A 20,222-nucleotide genomic window follows, 5' to 3' on the forward strand; every position below is an offset into this window, starting at 1 on the left:
GGCTTTTTTTTTTTTTTTTGGTAACTCTTCTTTTGGTAACTTTACCTCAGAATTAGTGTTTGGGGAAACATACCTAGGGCACTTTCATGCTAGATAATAATTTTGGATCAAATGTTACCAATCCTTTCATTGTCCAGGACCCTGTTAGTTGTTTCTTCATTTTATCTCATGTTCCTTAATTGTGGCTGCCAATCTGCTCTCATCAGCAGGTCCATTGTGCGGTGGTTATTCAGTGTGGAGGTTACTGGCTGGTACTTACTGGTCCAGGAAAGTTTTCTCTGAGGAATGTGTATGCTATTATCAACAGCCAGTCAGAACTTTTGAGCAACATGAGCTACTTAGCTGCCAGACTGAATTTATCTAATTCTAGCCCAAAGCAGAGAAGTACTGTGTTATAATTAACTGGTTTAAATAGGTACATGGTACCAGTGCAGTTATCTTTGGAGGCTTAAAAATATTAAAAATAGCCCTAGGATATTTTTCTAACTTTACAAATTTCACAGAATACAAGTGTTATAGGTAGTGAAGAAATAAAATACACTGCTGCTATTATTATGCTTATATGACATACCTTGTTTTTATATTCAAGATTCCATTAGTCTAAAGATGAAGTCATATGGTATAATCCCCAAAGTCATGAAAATGCTAACATATTACAAATATGAAAAAGTAAGAAAATTATAAAGCGTCAACACACCCTTTGCACTTTAAGTGAAAACTTTTATTTCTGGTTAAGGATTTCAGGAGAATCACATGCATGAATTATGTTTTACAGATGACAAAGCACTTTTATGGTAATTATCTCACTTAATTGTAGCAATCACGATCTTGTCATAGAGATACAATCTCATCACTGAAGAATGCCACATTATATAATTTTTAGGATTTTTTAAAGTGGATGTTAGAAACCCAACACTAATTTATGCAACAGGACAATTTATTGGAAGGATGCTAGAAATACTAGTATTTTGTTTTTCATACAATTCCAGGAAGCATTGAATAACCAAGATACAGGAAGAGCAGAGATGCAGCTGGGTCATGATTTCTTAGAGCCAAGGACTTGAAGGTTGGAAGGATTCTTCTCAATCCCATGTTGCTCTCTGAATGTTGGTTTTGGCCTCTCATGTCATTTAACAGAAGACATGCTTACTAGAAGCACTTGAGGTTTACACCCAACTGTGGAGCCACTGCAGAGATTATTTTAGCTCTCCCTGCTTCCCAAACGAATGCGCTGCAAAGAAGGGCTAGGGTCCAGCTTAGGTCCAGTGCTGCTCTGCTGCTGAACTCTCAGCTGCCAGGCAGCAGAGCCTAGTTTCCTGTGTATGGTGGTTCCTGTAGCAAAGATGGAGGTGAGAGTGGAGAATTGTGATTTGGGGTGGGAGGAAATAAATAGGAAAATTTTGCTAGACAGATAATTCTGTGGGTGTGTACTCCATATTCTGCACTAGGGTATGGATATTATGCACACCTATTATGCTCTGCCTGTCAGCAGAGCACCCAAGTGTCAAGAGAATAATCATGCATAACTAGAAACTCCATGGGTCGTTATTTTCATGGAGGCCAAATCATCCCCAGCTCACAATCAAAAGAGCATAAACCAAAGTCTATTCAGGCCTAGACTGCTTTTACATCACAGAGCTTTGCTCTTGAGCTTCTGTTTTAAGGGTGAGGGTGGTTAGATGAGAACTATGAGGAAATAACTCATGACCTGAAGAAAAAGAAGGCATCCTGGTGCCTAGGCTATTTCCTTGTATGAAAATTGATGATGAGATAAGGCTGAGGGTTTGGGCTGGACTTTACACTCCAGCTGCCTCATCTGTTACCTCCCTCAGAAAATCTGTCTGCAGATGTCTCAACCCCTCCTCCAGGAGGCAGGAATTCAAAGGAGCAATTGTTGGTTCCCAGCAGGTATAGGGTATATCAGGCCTCCATAACAGCACACTAAGTGTTTTAAGGAAGTTGGAGACTTGCGCTGTTTGAATTTTCTTATTTCCATTTAGTTAATACTATTCTTGGAATCAAGGGTGTATTTCAGACCTTAATAGAATAAAAACTGATCTCTACTGAGTAAGAAGGAGTTCTATCTGCAAACTCCTGGATGTTTCCTTTGCTCTCTAGCCTGGCAGCCTGCTCTATATGTTTTAGTTCCCTCCAGTTACATGTCGCAGTTACCTGTCCCATTCTCTCCACCCTCCTCCCAACCTGCTAATCTTGTTTCTCTGGAGAATCGTAATTCAGAACTTATTCCTATAATCAAACATTATACAGAGATTGCCCTGTTACAGCTTTCATGGAGGGCTATTACTGTACGTAGCCCTATATTTGCAGAGTCTAACAAAAAAGAAGAAATTAATTTTCCAAGTATCAGTGATTGTTTATCATTGATTGAATGTCTCTGCCAGCTAGGTCTTCCAGTCCAGCAATGCAAACTTTGGATTTATAGGGATAGAGTGAAAGGAGTCTCCACATGAAAAGGGCACCATGTAGGAGAAACATGTAGGGACCTGCAGGGAAGCAAGGAGGGAATGGACAATACTGCCTTGCAAAAGACTTGTGTGACGTTGATTGTCAGGTGAAAGAATTAGGCCTTCTCTGTTATCAGCAAATAGAAGCCTGTGAGTTCTGAATGAGTGAATAAAATATTTATAGAGGAAGAAGCTGACAATATAACATAGTGTGGTTTGGAAGATTGGGAGTTAGGAATTCAGTTTGAAAGTTGGTGTAATTATTTCCATGTTAATTCCTTTATTCTTTTCTTCACTGAGCATGCATTAAAACTCTTTTAGTGCCAGACACTGTACAGCTTACAGAGACATAAAGTGGGAGCTGTGCCTTTGAAGAGAGTTCACCACTGCAGGGGAGATGTGTGCAGTGGAAGACATGTAAGAAAATGCTCATGCAGTATTTCCCAGCTGTTGGAACTCAAATGAGATTTTGATACAGAACTGGGAGTTGAGATTTCTGCAGAACACTTAATAGAATTGTACCAATATATTTGTATCCTGGTCCTGTATCCGCTCAAAATAATTGAAGACAAAGATCCAACTTGAAGTGGGAAAAATGATCTCAACAATTATGGACCTGATAGTTTTAGGCTCCCTACCTTTGGCTCCTGAGGCAGGAAATTTTTGCTCCCCAGGCTTACCAAGGTCAGGCCAGCACTGAGAGCACCGTTAGCCTAGCAAACTCAGTGTTGGTCTCTCAGAATGGGCTTTCTGAGTATGAGGTTGGACTTGGACCTGTGGCCAAAGCACGGTATTTTCTTATCTTTATTCTCTACAAAGCTCATGTTTGTTCTTCCCTCACAAAAGCCAAGATGAAGGCACTCTGCTTAAGGAACTGTTCCTCTTTGGACAGCCGTGTGTGCCCTGTAAACACCCTCCCCAGGAGCACTAGGAGTGTGCACAGCTCTGAGGACTGACTGGGCCACAGTCTGCGGCCAGGGCTAGAAGCCGAGTCCTGCCCTTGAGCGCCTCAGCTCAAAGAAGGCTGGGAGCGGTTTTCATTTTGGTCACTCATTCACCCAGGAAAGCTCAGCACTATCTCACAACCTCATTTCTGGGCAATCAAACAACCTGATTGCACTTTACAGCTTGGTAAATGATATACCCTAAGGGCTCATAAAAATTAATCTGGACACATGCTATAAAGCTGATACCATGAAGTAACAAGCAGAGACCTTTCTCATAAGTCCAGAAAGGGCCATGCTGTGCGTGGGACATAACATGGCACGAAGGAGTGACTTGTACTGCTTGTCCCTGTTGGAACCAGCCATTCTGTTTCCCTGGTACGGGCTCTCCAATTTCTCCTGTGGACACAAAACACTTAGCTGTTATGCAAGTGGGGGAAGCTGGCTTCGAAGAGCCTTCTGGAGTGTTCTCCAAAGTGACCCTTCCTCCAAGTTTCTCCTTCCCAGTTAATTACAGAGGAATAATTACAGAGGCCATGAACCAACCACGGTTTGATTTCTAGTTTTTCAACTTTACAATGATGCAAAAATGATACATATTCAGTAGAAACTTTTTCAAATTTTGAACCTTTTATCTTTTTTCTGCTCTGGCATTACACAGTACAGCACTGGCTTGTGATACAACACCAATTTACAACTCACAACCAGCTGTGGGACCCTAAGGGTAAACAACCAGCACTCTTCAGGGTATTGTGTTTTGAAGCTGTGATATTCTGTCAGTTAGATGAATGAATGAATGGGTGGATGTGAATTTATTTATTTTTCAGTACTGGGGTTCAACACCAGAGCCTCACAAATGATGGTAAATATTCTACCACTGAGCTACACATTCAGCCCTTTTTATTTTATGACTCATTAAATACGCCACGCTGACCTTTAACTTACAATCCTCCTGCCTAACCGTCCCACAGCTGGAATGAAAGGCATGTGCCACTACTCCTGGCTTTTTAAATGTCTTTTTACTTATGATATTTTCAACTTATGATGGATTTATGATCCCCACTGTAGGTTAGGGAGCATCTGTAATTATTTTCAAAATAATAATAGATACCATTTACTCAGGACCTATGCAAATCTGTGCCAATGTATTTACATATTTACATAAATAACAGTTCAATAATGTTCAGTGAGCTTATCCTCTGAGAATTGAAAAAAAAAACAAAACTTGCCATGGTCATAGAGTTAGAAAATGGGAATCATTATTAAAACCTAGGTCTAACTGCTTCCACTATCCACATCTGCACCAATTCTGTCTTTTTGTTTTGTTTTTTTTGTTTTTTTTTTTTGTTTTTTTTGTTTTTTTTTTTTGTTTTTTTTGTTTTTTTTTTTTGTTTTTTTTGTTTTTTTTTTTTGTTTTTTTTGTTTTTTTTTTTTGTTTTTTTTGTTTTTTTTTTTTGTTTTTTTTGTTTTTTTTTTTTGTTTTTTTTGTTTTTTTTTTTTGTTTTTTTTGTTTTTTTTTTTTGTTTTTTTTGTTTTTTTTTTTTGTTTTTTTTGTTTTTTTTTTTGGTACTGGGGATTGAACTTAGGTCTTTGCGCTTGCAAGGCAGGCAGCGGAACCACTGAGCTAAGTCCCAGGCCCCAATTCTGTCTTTTTGAAGGCAATGGCCTAGTCATTTTTACTCATTTACTATGGAGGTAAAATGCAGGCCCTCTGGTCATGTACGTTTCAAGTTGGGAGGGTGTGAAGGTCTATTTTCCTACCTTCAAGATTTTATAGCTCTCTATTCAGAGAGTGCAAGGAAACATGCATGAAAGAATTTTGAATCACCCTTTGTAGGCACTGGGTCAAATTTTAATAGTAAAGAGATAGCTAGGGAGCAACTTGATAGTTTTAGAAATTGAAAATTTATTTAAAATAACAAGAAGAGAATAAACATATTTCAATTAATGTTACAACTTTCACAGATTAACTTCTAGCATTTTTTTTGAAATAGAAGCAGCTTCACTGCTTTAAAAAATAATCCAAATTATGTAGGGAAGTAAAAATGAAAAATAGGAATGACTCACTTAGAATGCTACCACCTAGCAATCTCTAGAGTTATCACAGGATGGTCTTGTATGTTTCTATGCCTACACTCAAATATGTCGTATAAAAATGGCATGTGATATAAATGCTATTATTTAACAAAAATCATTGAATTCAAGAGAAGTAAAATCAGGTGAAACACAACTGGAAAAATTGTTGAACTTCCAAAAAATATTTCTTCTCTTGAAGTCGTGGATGTGCTAATTATCTTGAGGTGACATAATGTATACAATGTATGCATGTATCAAAATATCACATTGTACTCCATAAATATGTATAATTATATGCCAAATACCTGAGATAGCAATTTAATAAGAGAAAAGGTTGATTTTGGCTTATAGCTTTGGAGGCTCTAGTCCATCATCAGGTAGAGCCCTTGCTTTTAGGTCTCTGTATGTTAGAGGGGCAGCAAGCACATGAGGTGAAGCCTGTAACATAGTACAGTTCCCTGCCTCATTGCTAAGAAGCCAAAGACAGAAAGGTGACAGGGCTGGGGTCCTGCTCTCCCCTTCCAGGGTGCACCCTCCAATGACCTGAAAACCTTTCACTGGCCCACTCTTAACGTTTCCTCCATCTCCCAGTAACACCAAGCTGGTACCAAGCTTTTGGGTATTTGGGAGATACTAAACTACAGAACATACACGTTATAAATATGGATAAATTGCCACATATATGGTGATTAATTGTTCTCAACTTGTCCGTATTTATAGCATTTACATTCTGTAGTTATAATTTCCATTGTTTTAGTATAATTTAAGTGGAACTCTTTCCCACTAGTGTTTGGGCTGGAGCTTCTCTAATCTTTACTTTGATTTCTCTCTTATTTGCTTAGATTTCATTGTCAGGTATTTTTTGAGAATGGCACACTGGTGCTATTCCCTAGTTCTTTTACTTTTGAAAATACCTGTCATTGTCTTTTTACTAGAAAGATGTCACGACTGAATGCTCCTGAGTCACAGATTCTTTTCATTAAAATTTTGTGGATATTTCTCTAATCCTCCGGCATTGTCTGTTGCTATGGAGACACATAAGGTCAGTTTGATTTTTTGCTTTTTACTTTTTTAGGTATGTTAGGTTTCTCCAGAGAAATAGAACAATAGGGATATTTGTGTGTGTGGTGTGTTTATGTGCATATGATGTACTGTAAGGAACTGGCTCGTGTGACTACAAAGTCTGAAAAGTTGTAAGATCTGCAGTTGGCAAGCTGGAGACCCTATTAAGTTTCAGCTGAGCCCAAGTCTGAAGGCCTGAGAATCAAGAGAGCAGATGGCACCAGTTCATACCAAAAATCAGTTTTGAAAGCCCAAAGCAGCCAGTGTCCAGCCTGAGTCTGAAAGCTGAAATAGACTGTGTTCCAGTTCAATCAGGTAGGAGCAGCCTGTTCATACACAGCCTTTCTTCAGAGGGTGGTACTGGGAGCCTTTTTGCTGAGCTATATCCCTGGATTTTTTTTTTTTTTTTTGCAGTATGGGGTATGGAACTCAGGACCCTTCACTTGCGAGGCAGGTGCAGTGCCACTGAGCTGAATCCCCGGCTCTGGCTCATTTTTATGTTTTATTTTGAAACAGAATATTGCTAAGTTGCTCGTTGCCAGGCCGGGCTCAAACTTGCAGTCTTCCTGCCTCAGCATCCCAGAGTTCTGGGATCACAGGCATGTGCCATCATGACTCACTGTGCCCTTTTTATTCTTTTTATGCATTCAGTAAACTGGATGAGACTTGGCCATGTTGGGGAGGGCAATCTGCTTACTCAGTTTACCAGTTTAAATGTTAATCTCATTAAAAAAAATACTCTTTCGGATAAACATCTGGAAAAATATTTGGCCCTGTCAAGGCATAAAATTAACCTTCATAATAGGTAATATACCTCCGGTACGTCTAAAGGACACTTGCTTTGTCCTTGATGTTCAGTGACTAATCAAGGTAGTGTCTGTCTTGAGCCTTCTGGATAAAATTTTCTTGGGACTGATTTGTGTACCCAGTTTTTTTCTTCATTTGGGATTGGGTGTGAAGGTTTTCCTGCAGTTATATCCTTCACTACAGTTTCTGTTTCATTTGTACTTTCTCTGGCATAGATATTTCCATGACCACTGTTGAAATTTTAATTTTTCTCCATTTATCAATATTATCCTAATTGAATTTATACTGTTTCTTTAAATTTTACATTCACTTGACTCTATTTTTTCTTGTCATCTTCTAGTTTATTGATTACTTCCTCTCTCCTTCCCTCCTTTCTTCTCCCTCACTTCTTCCTCTCTTTTTTCTGTAGTAAGTTTTCAGAGATTCCATGACATTTATCTTCATCTTCTTCTTTCTGCTTGGTCAATTTTGTCTAAGCTTGACTCTGGATTTAATACCCATTGTGTTTTGTTTGATTTCTTCTTTGAGCAATGATTTGAGCCTTGGTATCTTTTCTTCTTTTATCTTTTGAAGCTGCTATGACTTTTGGGCCTCAAGCTTATGGTGAATAGCTTAGTTAAACCTCCCTGCTTTTCTTAGAATATTTTCTTTCTTTTCCTAAGCATTAATTTTTAAAATATGGCATTAGGTTACATCCTTTCTTTGTGTGGCTGTCTTTGGTGAATCTATGCTTAAGGGTGTCTTAAGTCTGTATTTTGCTCAAATTTCATGTGTTGGGGGAGAGAAAATTCATTATTTCATTTCTTTTCACGTTTTCACAGGCTTTACCCAGAAATTGGAATCATATGAGAGGAAATGAAATAAAGAAATTGACTTGCATTTAAGTCAAAATGGTTTCTTTTTTTAAATTTAAGGAGAACCACCTTGTTATGCTTCCTTTTATCATAAAGTAGTGTACAAAGGAAAGAATAGGACTGACCATCAGATAATCTTATTCTAGCCACCAAAGGTAGTGTAGACAAATGAAACTGGAGAAAGCCATTCCCTTTTTTGACCTTCATTTTCCTCATCTGTGGGGTGGTCTGAGAGTATCCACCATAAGCACATCCTAGAGCCACTATAAGGCTCAAATTAGATAATTAAATAAAAGGACTGTGTAAATAGCAAGATGATATTCAATGTAAGTTAGCCATTTTATTGTCATTATTGCTATTACTATTGAATCTTCATTTGTAGAGAGAAACCTTTCTTTGGAAAGGGGTTTAACTAACTGAGTAAGCTAGGGAGATTTTCTAGGCATTCATATTTGTACTGTCCCTTTTCTGATATGGACAGGTAGTGTGCCTAGTTTGACAAATATTTTTAGCTTATTTTATATTGCGTCTCTCATTTTCAGTGCTTTACCCACTTACACCCCTGAAGACTAGAGACCACATTTCTCTCACAGATATAGGTTGTTTTAAATACTAGTAAACTATCCAAACATTTCCTGCTTTACAGGATAGTTAATAGTATTAATCATATTTTAATATTTTATAGTTTCATTTGGATATCAAGACATTTGCGCTGTTGTTTTTAATTTTGACCAAGGTTTCTTTCAAAATATAGGCATAAAAAATATATTCTCTACTGACTCGAGAGAGAAGAGATTATGAAAGCATTGACCACAGGTCTTCAATGTAATACTAAACGTTTATAATATTACTAAACCTGAAGCATTCAAACAAAATGATTTGCTTATGAGTTTTATTTTGAAAACTACAATTTTATTTCTTCAACCTACAGCTTTACTGAATTTTTATACTTCTTTTTCAAATAGTTTTTAAAATTAATTAATTAAATTTTTGGTACCAGGTATCAAACTCAAGACTTGCACTTGCCAGGCAGGCATGGCACCACTCAGCTAAATTTCTGGCTCTCAAATATATTTTTAAAAAGTAGTTGATATCCAGAACTAGATATCACACTCTTACACATGTTAAAACATATAACCTATCAACACTGTTCCCCCTGCTATAGTTGAGGGAACTATTTGCTCAAATTAATAGCCAAATTCTGTGGGATATATTGGCTGAGTTTGTTTCTAGGACTCATGTTACTTTGAAATAAATTCATCATATTATTTGGAAGTATGTCTCTTATAGGTCTGGAATCTTTACTACTTATTAGCATAATTGTTTCGTATCAGAGGCATTAGATTTCAGTATATTAGAAGCAAGACTACTACCACAGAATTTATGACACCATTTTTGGACAATTACGACACAAAAAGTGAAAAAGGGAGAAAGATGCCTTTTCTGGAGCATCAGGTTCATACATATTCTGTAAGGCTTCTGCTGGTTTGGTGGCATATGCAGGCTGTGATGTTTTTATTCACTGAAACTAATAAATTGTGTTTATTTCAGACAGCATATCTGGTTTGTTCTCTGGGTTGTCTTCATGTATCATGAGCTCAAAAAGGACCAATATATGTTGTGTAAAAATGCATACTAGCAAATATAAGTGGAAATATCATACCAAATATCCACTATTGCTTTTCATCTAGGGGAAAATTTTTATTTTTACTTATATTTGCTAAAATATATACATTGTGCTTTTCTGATGTTTTTATTTCACTTTTTAAAATTCTGATTTTAACAATCGATATTTTGCATATTCTTAACACATACATGAACTAAAAGGATGAAAAGTTTATTTTGAGTCACTGTTTCAGAGGTTTCTGTCCATGGTCACTAGTTTTGTTGCTTTGAGGCCTGTGCCAAGAAGAGCCTGGTAGAAAGTCATGAAAGAGGAAAGCTGCTCACCTCATGACAGGCAAGAAGCAGAGAGAAAGCAAAGAGCCAGAGAGGAAAGGGCTGGGGACTGGATATATAGTCTCCAAGGTCCTACCCACATGATCACTCCCTTCCACCAGGCCCCACTTCCTGTTTCCATTACCTCCCATCAATGCCATCAAATGATAATCTCATCAATGGATTAACCCATTGATCAAGTTAGAGCCCTCATGATCCAAGCACTTCAAAAGCCCAGCTGCAAGCCTTCAACACAATACTCCTTGGAATAAACATTTTAGATAATAACTATAACACCATCTCTCAAGGATCACTTGAGATCCTTTGTTGTTCAGTGTTCAGGCTTTAAGAACCATTGTTTCAGATATTTGTTCAGTTTTTTATTTGTTTTAGGAGGAAATATAAATTCAATTACTCCTGTTTTATGTAGATCAGAAACACAGCTTCATTCAGAGTATTTTAAAATATTATTCTTGAGAGGAAAGAATGACCTGAGTAGGACAAAGCCATCAGTAATATAGTAGGGTATATAAATTTGAGGGATGTTTCAGAGGCTCTGTGGGATTTGGTGTTCAATTAAGCATGGGCTATGAGTTAAAATTTCCAGCCCCACAACTACATAACTGTAGAGGCAGTACATTTTCTGAGATTTGGAGTCCTTGGGGAAGAGGTGGGTTGGGTAAATAAATGAGTTCCAGGTTTGTGGCATGGCCTGCAGATCCAGGTGTTGATGACCAAGAGGCAGGTAGAAATATGGACCTGGAACATAGAGATTGGAGATATAGATTCTAGAAAATCCTCCTAAAAAGGACAGTGCCCAGTGGGAAGGAACTATTTTCCTCAAGTTTTGTAAATAATTTAAATATAAATACATTTATATTGGAAACAATCATTCTACTGTAAAATAATTTATGGCCGTTATCACTGGGCTTCCCAATGCAGTGTGTGTGTGTGTGTGTGTGTGTGTGTGTGTGTGTGTGTGTATGTGTTCATTTTCTCTTTTCTAATAATTTTAGACTGATAGGAAACAATACATTTTAATTGTAAAAACTAATGCCTTATAATAGTGTGCCATATAGTGTCTCCAATTCTGCCTTAAAACTTATTATAATAAAAAGAGTAATGGGGCAGGAGATTTAACTCAGTGGTTCCACTGCCTAATTCCCAAGCACAAGAACTGGAGTTTGATTTCCTGTAGCAAAAAAAAAAAAAAGTAAGCTAAATGTTCTCCATTTCTTCCAGTTTCTAAAATTGCATCAACATAGATATTTTATAAGACTATTTAAAAAATGGTAGCTTGTTAAGGTCTTTTATATCTTACATAGCTCTTAAATCACTGGAATCAAATTATGGTATTATTTAAGTCTTATGATATTAGTCAAAACTTAGCTCAAGTTGAAACTTTCAATATTACAAATTTTTACTTTCAATATTATGTGTTTTTCTGGTCAGTGGTTTGGAACTTGTGTCAAAAAGGTGAGAAAACAGGGCGAAACTTGCTCATTTAATGTAGCTACTATTCAACAGTTTATGTAGAGATCAGATATATTTAATTTTGATTACATGAGATCTTGGATCAGTATATTTTATTACTGGAAGGAAAATGCAGAACATAGAATCATACAGCCACCAAGCCACAGTATCAAGGATCCACTCCCATCAAGTCTACCCTAGTCATGTGGAAAAGGAGTATTTTTAAGACTGATAATTTCAGAGATGTAAAAGAATAAATATCGGAGAAAGTTGATTATTGATACTAAATTATATTCCTACATTTCATTCAACATGTAGTCCAAATGACCAAGCTCCCTGCGAAGTCAAAATATTCTTTGTGCTAAATGGGCAGTTGTAGTCACTGAATGAGAACAGCAGCTTGTAATTGCTCCTTTAGTTCAATAACGTAGTTCTGAAGCCTATTTTTAAGCCTTTATTGTAAAACTTTTACTTCTTTTAGGGAATGCCTAAAGTAAGTTTATATCAATCATGCAAATTTAATAATTAGACTGAAAATAAGCCAAGTTCACTCAGAGGAAAAGCTTCATCTGACTTACAAATAGAACTGCACTTTCAGGCTCAGGGATGAGGTTTTGGAAAACATGGAATTTAGAGGAATGTTGACTTCTATTTCGTCTACTCATTTTTTATTTGTTTGTTTTCCCAGTACTTTAGAACTACCAGTACATAGGACATAAAATAATTAGATTTTTAGCAACACAGTTCACAGTAAAGCTTAATTCTTTTCCTAATGATTCATTTATTATTTGATTATCATTTAATGATCATTTATTATTTGATTGGATTTATTTTTCAAGTGCTTATAGCAAAGTAGTATCTGAAACTACCCTTTTCACTGGAACTTTAATAATTTAATTTACTTAGGGTACAAATCATTCTAAAATGCATTAGTTAATTTCTTGTCCTTTATAACATCATTATAAAAGGAAAAAAGAACAAATACCAGAATACTCTGCTGTATAAAAACTGATTCTGTTTTGTATTTCTCAGCCTCTGTGCCATATACATCGTTATAAAATAGGAAATATTTAAAAATACAGTTGATACAGTTCTGTCATCTCAAAGTGGCTAGAGGCATTAAATATGGATTTTTTTCCCCACAGAACCACTGATTTTTATTATGATCACATCATTACATCAACAATACTATAAACACTATATATCATAATTCCAAAAAGGCATTTTTGACAAGTCTTGAGATAGTCTTTTGGGAAAAATGCAGAAGTGTTGATAAAATAAGAGTTCATTCAGATATATTTGTTACAGAAAAAAATGACCAGAAGAGTATGAAATTTAGAAGTTTAATATTATATGCTTTCTCTGGGTTAAAAATATAAGGTGTCCTCCGTAGACATTTTGTTTGTTTGTTTGTTTTGAGACCGTGTCTTCTCTTGCTGTGTAGTTCAGGTTGGCTTTGAACTCACTATACACCCCAGGCTGGCCTCTAACTTGTGGCAGTCCTTTTGCCTCTGCCTCCTGAGAACTGGAATTACAGGTGTGAGCCACCACGCCTGGTTCTGTAGACATTTTGGAAAATATAGCTAAGTGCAAAGAAGAAAATAAAAATTATATTTGTCTGGTATGAAAAACTAAAAGTGTAAATAAGGTTCAAATGGTATCATTGAGAGTGTGACATAGGAAGTAAATGGCGAAAGGGGAAGTGGAAAGTGGAGGGGAAAGGACATAAGGGAAAAGAAAAAATACGCAAAAAGGAAGAAATGCAAACAAAGTCTTTGTAAATAGGGAAGGGTGAAGGGGGTGAAGGGAGGGCAGGGATATGGTGAAAAAATGAGAACCAAGACATCATGTAAAGGTACAAGATCCCAATGATAAATATAACTGTATTGTTTGCTTTAAATGTACCAATAACCTTAATGGGGGGAAAAAAGAAAATAAAAATTACAAACCAACCCAAACCAAACCCCACATCTAACCACTGTTAATATTTTGGTAGATAAATATAAAGTGAAATATACTACCTCACTCTTGGGTAAACATTTTTTCATTTACTACCTTATGAACATGTTTTTATGTTTCTTGCTAGTCTTCTACAACATTATTTTAAATAAATACATAGCATTTATACAATAATGGTACCCTAATACATTAACAAATCCTCTGTTGTTTCAGATTTTTTGTTGTTATTAAATTTACGACTACTGCATATTCAAGGCCCTTTTAACATTTATTGATCAAATAGTTTTCTCCTTTAACCTTTTCTCATGGTGAAATATTTCTAATGTGAAGTAATTTTTGCATTTCTGGAGACCCTCTTATTTGGTCATGGTATTTGTTTTTATTTTGTTTAATCTTGAAAATTTTAAAGCATGCTCCAGAATATAATACAGAGAGATAACATAGCTCATGTACTTTATATCAAATCTAGTAATTTCTCCCTTCTTATTTCATCTAGATAATTTCTCATTTTATCCATAAGATCAGGACGTTTAAAACATGGGCACAATGCCATGATCATACCTACCAAAAGTACCACTTAATATTAATATCATAGATGCATCTAATAACCTAAGTTCAGTGTTTTCAATTACTGCAAATATTTTCTTTTGTTTTATGAGTTGTTGATTTGTTTGAAGAAATCTCTAGATCTATAGTTGATCTCTTCTTATTTTTTCATGCTTGTTGAATAAATGGTTTTGTTCGTTGTATGTTCTGCATTCAGGTTTTTACTGCTTATGTCTTTGTGGCTGTAATGTAGACAAAGTCTTCTTTCCCTTCCATCTCTTATTCATTTATAGTTAGACCTCAGGCTTTGATTAAACTGATGTTTAGTTTTAGACAAGATTGTTTCATAGAAGGCGCTATATCGTATCGTTTATTTTGTACCACGTGAGGCGGCACATAAAATTCCTGTGTCTGTTGATTGGTGGCTTCAGGTGTTACAGTCTGATCCAGCCATGAAAAAGTCCCCTTCTAATCTGAGGGGCTTGATTTGACTTAGACTTTTAAAAATCTGTAGTCCACAGATGAGCTAGTTCTCTTTCTTTCTTGCATTATTTTGACAGGAATCAGTAGTGGGATTAAAGAAGAGACAAAGAGATTTGCAATTAGGCAACCTTTTTATCATCTCAGAAGGTCTCATCTCCTATTCGAGATAGGCACAGAATTCCAGCTCCTCTGGGAGAAACTGCCAAGAATACGATCTGAAGCAGAGAATGACTGAGAAGGGTGTGTGGCTTGGCATGATCTTGAGTACGCAGGCAGCAGTTCAGTTTCCTGCTAGTTACTGGGGTCTGCATCTCAGCACATAGTTAGTCTGAAGAGACTCTGCAGGCAGTCTCCTGACTGTGTTAGAACTCACCAAAGCCAGGAAAATAAAGGAGCATTTCTTTTCCTAGGTAACAAACAGTTGAAAATTTTAAACTGGTTATGTCGGGAATTCAACAATCCACCATATTTTTTTCCTCACTGCTGCTTGGAGATTTTTGTTTTGTTTTGTTTTACCTTTGCTGGTAGATAATTTGAGAAATAGTTCTCATGGCTGGAAAGCTGATTCCTTGATAGGAAAAACATTAAATTCCACAGAAATATGTGTGTGCAAGTGTGCATACGTGTGTGTGTGTGTGTGTGTGTGTGTGTGTGCAATCTTGCATTTGGGTTATTTCAGCAGTTGATGAATCAAAGGTGTTGTGAGGTGGCTTTCAGGGCGGGGTGTGGGGCAAATAAAGTCAGTGGGAAGCCCTTCCCATTCCCATTCCTATTTCCCTTCATTCACATATTCTTGATCTATACTTGGCCTCCATATTCTTTATCATTCCTTGCCTTGTTGCAGAAATCCTGGTATTTTAAGTAATGTGCTTTTAAGAATATTTTGATCCAACCTCTGCCATCAATTTTATCCTCAATACCCAAGCAGATTCATTACTGAGCTTTAAAATCTAGTTTCCAAGCATCCCTTCTTTTATTCAATCATTACTTGATAAACATGGAATCTTCTTGTGCTGAATACAGGCTAAACTGGGCATATACCAAGCTGAATAAGACATGTTTCTTGCCTTCTAATGAAGAGGTAGAGTCTAAACAAATAACTAAACTGTGATGTCCAAAAGAAGGAGGAGGAATGAACCCTTCTTGAAGGAGGTGGTATTTCTTCTGATTTCCAGTGATTTTTCTTAGTCCTCTCAAATCTTTAGTCCTCACTTTTATTGTCAGTGGAGCAATTTATGCTCTCCCTGTAGTTTGAGAAAAGAAAAACACCTTGAAAAAGTAACCTCAGGAATGCTCATCCCCTAGGAAACAACAGAACCCTTTTTAAATATTCCTTTGTTATTTCCACAACCAAAAACTACTCTCTCTCCTCTACTGTCTGCAGAGCAGAGGACAAAGTGACTGTAACAACAAGCATCAGGTCACATTCAACATAATGTTTTGGGTTCCTTTTGCTCCTGAAAATATTTTAAATGGTTGGATGTTTTCTCCTCTTCATGCTTCTTCTGGTAGCCAGACAATTACTAAATCTAGTATGATTGGTAACATACCTCAAGTTAGAGGTGGCCTCTTTTAAAGTCAAGAGCTTCTTTAAAATAATAACCCATTGGAAATATATGGAGTGAAGGCCCTTCACAGCAGTGTGAAAGATCACATTGTCTCGAATGGGCTTGTTACAAAAGCAGGGATAACACAAAAAACAAGTCCCTGGTCTCGCAGGCACAATATAAACTTTACCTCTGTGGGATGAATTGCATAAATGGAGCACATTTCTGAAATATTGACTGTTGCTTGTTTATTCACAATATGAATTCCAGTACCCATGGTTGTGGGATCCCTCACTTTATTTTAGATGCTTTCTCTCACCTCAGCTTACAAATATGCACTCAAACGCAAACTACCTAACACAAACTGTCCTTATATACATATACTAATTGGAGGGCCAGGGACACAGAGAAAGGGACACAAATATAAAATGGGAAGCAAAAGAGGAACACAAGACTATTGTTTTTGCTGTCTCATTTTGAAACTACTCAAACTGTACAGAGCTTTTTAGGAAGCATGTTGCTGTTGTCACATTCCGTGGAAGCATATTTTTCTGAGAAGCCAATGCTTTAAAGTTTTGTCCAGGTAGCACTGATGCACTGGTCATGTTCTCATCACAACAGCTGGTGCGACTAAGAAGTTCATGTGTCAGTCTAAAGACTGGCCCACTTAACCTTTCTACCAAAAGACAGGAAAGGGTTTGCTCTCGTTTTGCACCATAGGAAGAGATGTGGAAAGCTTCCTGGGTGCCCAGTAAAAGCTGAGTCTGCAGTGTTTGAAAAGTCGTTGTTTTGACAATCCCACATTCACATCTAAATAATTATTTGAATCTCTGCTTCCAGCACTCTAGGAAGGGAAGCACATCCTGTTTCTGTGTTTGAAATAAGACTAGAAGCAGGGCAAAATGCCACTCAGTACACTGACATAGTTACTGGCTTCCCCAAGGGAAATCGAGTTTTTAACACTGTCCAGCAATAGAAAGAGGTTGCATTCTACAGGATGTGTAATTCTTTAAAACTCAAAAGAATGAAAAATGCTCATAAATACTGAATATTTTTATTTTGGCTATATGCACGCTTTCTAGTTTTTATTATGAACTCTAAAAATATGTGTTGGTGTCTGCCAGAATCCATTCAGGAAAGGAGAATCCATACTAGGTATATTAAACACAAGTGTTGAATACGAGGCATTAGTATCCTGGAGATTAAGGAAAGTTAATGAGCTGATCCAGAGATGGTTAAATCAAAAGTAGTTACCACTGCTTAGGGCTAAGGCAGAGACATCAGGACCTACGGTCACAAATAAGGAGCTGCCCTTGAGGGGACTGGGGAGAGGCCACTGTCATGCAGCTGAGGCAGACTGAGATCACAGCTCAGCTGGCTGAAAACTCAAGGGCATGCTCACAGCTATGCTGGGGCTTCCAAGAGGGCAAGAGAGCACTGCATGGCTGGTGTCCAAACCCCAGAGGGGATTCCACATCCTTGGGATGCTCGAAGATGTGAGTCCCTGTTGCTGTCCCTGTGCTGGAGAGATGCTGAGAGTGAAGACAGGAAACAAATCTCTCTCCCCTCCCTCCTCTCCCTTAGCCGCCCCCATCTTCAGAATCCCCTCTTACTGGCAGAATCTAACTAGAATGGGCTGAACAAAGAGTCTTAGAGATGTGATTATTACATCCCAGCTGACATCACAGAGAAGGGGAGTCTAGGGGTCTAGGGCCAAGAGACTATAGGTATTACCATCTACCCAACCCCATAGCTAACAGGCACCCCAGGACTCTCTCCTACCCACTTGAAAACTTCTCTACTAAAACAGTAATAACAGCTGCCTGCTTCTCTCTAGCAAGTTGCAGTTTCTCCTGTGAAAATATGCCTCTGCTTTCTCACCCTAAAAGGGAGACACAAATCTCTTTAATTTTCTTCATCTCCTTCTCTAAGCGATGTCAGTTATTTGTTTAAAGATGATTATATAAACTTATCACTGACACTACTTATATAAAATGAGAGAATTAAGGGGAAGGAACTGGAAAGAAACAAATGAGGAAGAAACTATCCATATCTTCTGCTTTATTTCTGAGATTGGTTACAAAGCCACAGTTGATATTTATAAGTGTCGTCTATGGCCACACCACCCTGAAAGCACCCGATCTCATCTGATCTCAGAAGCTAAGCAAGGTCGGGCCTGGATGGGAGAAATTTATAAATGCTTTTTACTACCATATATTTAACATTCTCTTTGCCTTCAGCCAGATAGTCAATTTGCCTTATCTGGTAAGGTGACTTATAGATTCATTCTTGAATGATCTGAGTTCTTTTGCCATCCTGTCATAATAAATTACAAGTCGATAGGTTGGAAAGACCTTACAGCTCTAGATCTCACCTGCCATGCCAGCATCATGCAGCTACCAATACAGTAAACAGGATCCATTACACCAGCCAGCTCATTGAACTTTCCTTTGACTCTTGGTCAGTGACACGAGGAACCCATGGTCAGACGGGAACGTCAGCTTCCAACTGAATGGAACAATTGTTATTTCCCTGGTAGAGTAATTCTTTCTTGAAGAAGTAAGTTCTCTTATGAGTGGAGAACAGAGCTGTGAGAACTAAAAGCATACATTTTATAAGTGGGGTTCTTAGGATGAATAGCAAAAGGAATTCTTTCATTTTTACCTCTTTGTTCAGAGCTACAGATTCCGGCTATGGTTAAAAATCACTGTATATTGACCATTGGCTTGGAGGATACACTGCGTCTTGTCGGATATCGCTTCCACTTCACAGGATGTTCTGTCAATAAGAACTATAGCCGAATTGTTAGGTGGCCATTCTGCCTTTCGCTCAAGTGCGTCTAAGTATTTGTGGGAAGACCAGTGAGCTCCATGAGCTCAAGCCCATTATTACATATGTTTGGGTGTTTGTGTGTGTATGCACACATATTTACTGTGGAGTGAGTTTCTGTGAGACACTATGAAAGTAAATAAGGCAGTCCATAAATCCACAGAGAGGATGTGTTGGCAGATAATTATTGCAAGCAGAGAAGACAAAGCAATACCTAGAATTAAGTGTCAATTCCACTGAGGACAATTGCAGCTCCTCTTGGATTAAGGATTCAGCATAGCTGATGGCTGGATTATTCCCCTTCCCACCAAATGATGACATCTTAGGAGCCCAGGGTTGAACTCTCCTGTTCTTGGCTTGAGCACTCAGTAGTGATGATGAACAGATCACAGAAAGTTTTTGAGGCTGGCCCTTCATTCTTGCTGTCATGGTATTTTGCTTATGAAGCTATTGAGCACATACTTGGGTATTTGGGGAAAGAAGCCGGCAGACACCCATCTAATAGGCTGTCTTTTCTATGTGATTATTGAGAGTTTTGTGTGACGCAGATGCCTTTGTGCACATTCCCATCATAAACACTCTCATGCTCTGTGTAGAGCTAAGAGGTCTGTTTATACACTGCTTTGTAGACAGTCTTCTAATCTCTTCTTTCCAAATCCGTGATTGTCCAGCCAAACGATTAGCCATTACCCATGAAGCAATGTAGGCCCATTTATATCCCAGACCATCTCTCAATCCAGCCAGAGTAAACGATGAGCTATATTGCTTCAGGTTCTGTCCAATGAGAAGAAATTCTTTCTGTGATATTTTTCATTTGCTTGTTTGGCATAGCTGTGAGTATGGTTATAATGGTTTATTTCTAATTTGCCTGGCTATTGAGAAAAGCTTTCCATAAGCCAGGTCTTTCCTTGGTCACTTGTTCACAAAGAGCTCTCCAAAACACCTAGCATCGGAGGAAGGAAAGATGGCCATGCTGCAGAAGTTCTCAAAGGAGCCAAAGCCACAGCATGTGTGACTTTATTCTTCCTTCAAGAGCTGATTTCGTATGCCAGTATGGCAAGAAAGTTGATGTAGCCCCATGCAGTGATGGGAAAGTAGCTTCTGATAGTCCTTTAAAATTGACACAGAATGCTGGGGATTTAGCTCAGTGGTTCCACCGCCTGCCTTACAAGCACAAGGACCAGAGTTCAATCCCTGGTACAAAAAAAAAAAAAAAAAAAAAAAAAAAATACACAAAAA

General features: G+C 37.6%; 2 long non-coding RNA genes across 3 annotated transcripts in view; one reads left to right on the forward strand and one right to left on the reverse strand.

Annotated features, from left to right (window-relative positions):
* The window catches only part of LOC104867881, a 587,910-nt gene that overhangs the window by 31,009 nt on the left and 536,679 nt on the right, over positions 1 to 20,222 (forward strand). The window lies entirely within an intron of this gene.
* Positions 15,532 to 18,977, reverse strand: LOC104867880. Its single transcript, XR_781882.1, has 3 exons — positions 18,819 to 18,977; positions 18,529 to 18,751; positions 15,532 to 15,851 (listed from the first exon to the last, which is right to left on the reverse strand). It is a non-coding gene; the product is annotated as an uncharacterized LOC104867880 (long non-coding RNA).

Source organism: Fukomys damarensis, unplaced genomic scaffold (assembly GCF_012274545.1).
Source record: "Fukomys damarensis isolate Sample0158 unplaced genomic scaffold, DMR_v1.0_HiC HiC_scaffold_12, whole genome shotgun sequence".
Taxonomy (NCBI): Eukaryota; Metazoa; Chordata; class Mammalia; order Rodentia; family Bathyergidae; genus Fukomys; species Fukomys damarensis.